A 5317-nucleotide genomic window follows, 5' to 3' on the forward strand; every position below is an offset into this window, starting at 1 on the left:
AGTGGAGGGAGGGAGTGAGAGACAGAGTGGAGGGAGGGAGTGAGAGTGGAGGAGTGAGAGGGAGTGAGAGTGGAGTGAGAGTGAAGGGAGGGAGTGAGAGTGGAGGGAGGGAGTGAGAGACAGAGTGGAGGGAGGGAGTGAGAGACAGAGTGGAGGGAGGGAGTGAGAGACAGAGTGGAGGGAGGGAGTGAGAGACAGAGTGGAGGGAGTGAGTGAGAGACAGAGTGGAGGGAGTGAGTGAGAGACAGAGTGGAGGGAGTGAGTGAGAGACAGAGTGGAGGGAGTGAGTGAGAGACAGAGTGGAGGGAGTGAGTGAGAGACAGAGTGGAGGGAGGGAGTGAGTGGAGGGAGGGAGTGAGTGGAGGGAGGGAGTGAGAGTGGAGGGAGGGAATGAGAGTGGAGGGAGGAGTGAAGAGACAGAGTGGAGGGAGGGAGTGAGAGACAGAGTGGAGGGAGGGAGTGAGAGTGGAGGGAGTGAGAGAAAGAGTGGAGAGAGTGGAGGGAGAGAGTGAGAGACAGAGTGGAGGGAGGGAGTGAGAGACAGAGTGGAGGGAGAGAGTGAGAGACAGAGTGGAGGGAGGGAGTGAGAGACAGAGTGGAGGGAGGGAGTGAGAGACAGAGTGGAGGGAGGGAGTGAGAGTGGAGGGAGGGAGTGAGAGACAGAGTGGAGGGAGTGAGAGACAGAGTGGAGGGAGGGAGGGAGAGACAGAGTGGAGGGTGCCAGTGAGAGACAGAGTGGAGGGAGGGAGTGAGAGTGGAGGGAGGGAGTGAGAGTGGAGGGAGGGAGTGAGAGTGGAGGGAGGGAGTGAGAGTGGAGGGAGGGAGTGAGAGTGGAGGGAGGGAGTGAGAGTGGAGGGAGGGAGTGAGAGTGAGGGAGGGAGTGAGAAGAGAGGGAGGGAGTGAGAGTGGAGGGAGGGATGTGAGTGAGACAGAGTGGAGGGAGGGAGTGAGTGGAGGGAGGGAGTGAGTGGAGGGAGGGAGTGAGTGAGGGAGGAGTGAGTGGAGGGAGGGAGTGAGTGGAGGGAGGGAGTGAGTGGAGGGAGGGAGTGAGTGGAGGAGGAGTGAGTGGAGGGAGGGAGTGAGTGGAGGGAGGGAGGTGAGTGGAGGGAGGGAGTGAAGTGGAGGGAGGGAGTGAGTGGAGGGAGGGAGTGAGAGACAGAGTGGAGGAAGGGAGTGAGAGACAGAGTGGAGGGAGGGAGAGAGTGGAGGGAGGGAGAGAGTGGAGGGAGGGAGTGAGAGACAGAGTGGAGGGAAGGGAGTGAGACACAGAGTGGAGGGAGGGAGTGAGAGACAGAGTGGAGTGAGGGAGTGAGAGACAGAGTGGAGGGAGGGAGTGAGAGTGGAGGGAGGGAGTGAGAGTGGGGGAGGGAGTGAGAGTGGAGGGAGGGAGTGAGAGTGGTGGGAGGGAGTGAGAGTGGAGGGAGGGAGTGGAGTGGAGGGAGGGAGTGAGAGTGGAGGGAGGGAGTGAGAGAGAGAGTGGAGGGAGGGAGTGAGAGACAGAGTGGAGGAGGGAGTGAGAGACAAGAGTGGAAGGGAGGGAGAGAGTGAGGGGAGGGGAAGGAGTGAGGGAGGGAGTGAGACACAGAGGTGGAAGGGAGGGAGTGAGACAACAGAGTGGAGGGAGGGAGTGAGATGACAGAGTGGAGGGAGCGAGTGAGAGACAGTGGAAGGGAGTAGGTGAGAGGACAGAGTGGAGGGAGGGGGTGAGAGTGGAGGGAGGGAGTGAGAGTGAGGGAGGGAGTGAGAGTGGAGGGAGGGAGTGAGAGTGGTGGGAGGGAGTGAGAGTGGAGGGAGGGAGTGAGAGTGGAGGGGAGGGAGTGAGAGTGGAGGGAGGGAGTGAGAGAGGGAGAGTGGAGGGAGGGAGTGAGAGACAGAGTGGAGGGAGGGAGAGAGTGGAGGGAGGGAGAGAGTGAGGGAGGGAGAGAGTGGAGGAAGGGAGAGAAAAAAGGGGTGGAGTCGAGGAGAGAGTGGAGGGAGGGAGAGAGTGGAGGGAGGGAGTGAGAGACCAGAGTGGAGGGAGGGAGTGAGAGACAGAGTGGAGGAGGGAGGTATGAGAGACAGAGTGGAGGATGGGAGTGAGAGACAGAGTGGAGGGAGGGAGTGAGAGACAGAGTGGAGGGAGGGAGTGAGAGACGAGAGTGGAGGGAGGGAGTGAGAGACAGAGTGGAGGGAGGGAGTGAGAGACAGAGTGGAGGGAGGGAGTGAGAGACAGAGTGGAGGAGGGAGTGAGGACAGAGTGGAGGGAGGGAGTGAGAGACAGATGGAGGGAGGGAGTGAGAGACAGAGTGGAGGGAGGGAGTGAGAGACAGAGTGGAGGGAGGGAGTGAGAGACAGAGTGGAGGGAGGGAGTGAGAGACAGAGTGGAGGGAGGGAGTGAGAGACAGAGTGGAGGGAGGGAGTGAGAGGACAGAGTGGAGGGAGGGAGTGAGTGGAGGGAGGGAGGGATGAGAGACAGAGTGAGGGGAGAGAGTGAGGGAGTGAGAGACAGAGTGGAGGAGGGAGGAGAGACAGAGTGGAGGGAGGGGAGTGAGAGACAGAGTGGAGGGAGGGAGTGAGAGACAGAGTGGAGGGAGGGAGTGAGACACAGAGTGGAGGGAGGGAGTGAGACACAGAGTGGAGGGAGGGAGTGAGAGACAGAGTGGAGGGAGGGAGTGAGAGACAGAGTGGAGGGAGGGAGTGAGAGACAGAGTGGAAGGAGGGAGTGAGTGGAGGGAGGGAGTGAGTGGAGGGAGGGAGGGAGTGAGAGACAGAGTGGAGGGAGGGAGTGAGAGACAGAGTGGAGGGAGGGAGTGAGAGACAGAGTGGAGGGAGGGAGTGAGAGACAGAGTGGAGGGAGGGAGTGAGAGACAGAGTGGAGGGAGGGAGTGAGAGACAGAGTGGAGGGAGGGAGTGAGAGACAGAGTGGAGGGAGGGAGTGAGAGACAGAGTGGAGGGAGGGAGTGAGAGACAGAGTGGAGGGAGGGAGTGAGAGACAGAGTGGAGGGAGGGAGTGAGAGACAGAGTGGAGGGAGGGAGTGAGAGACAGAGTGGAGGGAGGGAGTGAGAGACAGAGTGGAGGGAGGGAGTGAGAGACAGAGTGGAGGGAGGGAGTGAGAGACAGAGTGGAGGGAGGGAGTGAGAGACAGAGTGGAGGGAGGGAGTGAGAGACAGAGTGGAGGGAGGGAGTGAGAGACAGAGTGGAGGGAGGGAGGGAGAGAGAGACAGAGTGGAGGGAGGGAGGGAGAGAGAGACAGAGTGGAGGGAGGGAGGGAGAGAGAGGACAGAGTGGAGGGAGGGAGTGAGAGAGAGACAGAGTGGAGGGAGGGAGTGAGAGACAGAGTGGAGGGAGGGAGAGAGAGACAGAGTGGAGGGAGGGAGTGAGAGACAGAGTGGAGGGAGGGAGTGAGAGACAGAGTGGAGGGAGGGAGTTCAGAGACAGAGTGGAGGGAGGGAGTGAGAGACAGAGTGGAGGGAGGGAGTGAGAGACAGAGTGGAGGGAGGGAGTGAGAGACAGAGTGGAGGGAGGGAGTGAGAGACAGAGTGGAGGGAGGGAGTGAGAGACAGAGTGGAGGGAGGGATTGAGAGAGAGACAGAGTGGAGGGAGGGAGGGAGAGAGAGACAGAGTAGAGGGAGGGAGGGAGAGAGAGACAGAGTAGAGGGAGGGAGGGAGAGAGAGACAGAGTGGAGGGAGGGAGGGAGAGAGAGACAGAGTGGAGGGAGGGAGGGAGAGAGAGACAGAGTGGAGGAGGGAGGGAGAGAGAGACAGAGTGGAGGGAGGGAGTGAGAGACAGAGTGGAGGGAGGGAGTGAGAGACAGAGTGGAGGAGGGAGTGAGAGACAGAGTGGAGGGAGGGAGTGAGAGACAGAGTGGAGGGAGGGAGTGAGAGACAGAGTGGAGGGAGGGAGTGAGAGACAGAGTGGAGGGAGGGAGTGAGAGACAGAGTGGAGGGAGGGAGTGAGAGACAGAGTGGAGGGAGGGAGTGAGAGACAGAGTGGAGGGAGGGAGTGAGAGACAGAGTGGAGGGAGGGAGTGAGAGACAGAGTGGAGGGAGGGAGTGAGAGACAGAGTGGAGGGAGGGAGTGAGAGACAGAGTGGAGGGAGGGAGTGAGAGACAGAGTGGAGGGAGGGAGTGAGAGACAGAGTGGAGGGAGGGAGTGAGAGAGAGAGTGGAGGGAGGGAGTGAGAGGCAGAGTGGAGGGAGGGAGTGAGAGAGAGTGGAGGGAGGGAGTGAGTGGAGGGAGGGAGGGAGTGAGAGACAGAGTGGAGGGAGGGAGAGAGTGGAGGGAGGGAGTGAGAGACAGAGTGGAGGGAGGGAGTGAGAGACAGAGTGGAGGGAGGGAGTGAGAGACAGAGTGGAGTGAGAGACAGAGTGGAGGGAGCGAGTGAGAGACAGAGTGGAGGGAGGGAGGGAGTGAGAGTGGAGGGAGGGAGTGAGATTGGAGGGAGGGAGTGAGAGTGGAGGGAGGGAGTGAGAGACAGAGTGGAGGGAGGGAGAGAGTGGAGGGAGGGAGTGAGAGACAGAGTGGAGGGAGGGAGTGAGAGACAGAGTGGAGGGAGGGAGTGAGAGACAGAGTGGAGGGAGGGAGTGAGAGACAGAGTGGAGTGAGAGACAGAGTGGAGTGAGAGACAGAGTGGAGGGAGGGACAGAGTGGAGGGAGGGAGTGAGAGACATAGTGGATGGAGGGAGTGAGAGACAGAGTGGATGGAGGGAGTGAGAGACAGAGTGGAGGGAGGGAGTGAGAGACAGAGTGGAGGGAGGGAGTGAGAGACAGAGTGGAGGGAGGGAGTGAGAGACAGAGTGGAGGGAGGGAGTGAGAGACAGAGTGGAGGGAGGGAGTGAGAGACAGAGTGGAGGGAGGGAGTGAGAGACAGAGTGGAGGGAGGGAGTGAGAGACAGAGTGGAGGGAGGGAGTGAGAGACAGAGTGGAGGGAGGGAGTGAGAGACAGAGTGGAGGGAGGGAGTGAGAGACAGAGTGGAGGGAGGGAGTGAGAGACAGAGTGGAGGGAGGGAGTGAGAGAGAGAGTGGAGGGAGGGAGTGAGAGTGGAGGGAGGGAGTGAGAGTGGAGGGAGGGAGTGAGAGTGGAGGGAGGGAGGTGAGAGTGGAGGGAGGGAGTGAGAGTGAAGGGAGGGAGTGAGAGTGGAGGGAGTGAGAGACAGAGTGGAGGGAGGGAGTGAGAGACAGAGTGGAGGGAGGGAGTGAGAGACAGAGTGGAAGGAGGGAGTGAGTGGAGGGAGGGAGTGAGTGGAGGGAGGGAGTGAGTGGAGGGAGGGAGTGAGTGGAGGGAGGGAGTGAGAGACAGAGTGGAGGGAGGGAGAGAGTGGAGGGAGGGAGTGAGA

Source organism: Procambarus clarkii, chromosome 26 (genome assembly GCF_040958095.1).
Source record: "Procambarus clarkii isolate CNS0578487 chromosome 26, FALCON_Pclarkii_2.0, whole genome shotgun sequence".
Lineage (NCBI taxonomy): Eukaryota > Metazoa > Arthropoda > Malacostraca > Decapoda > Cambaridae > Procambarus > Procambarus clarkii.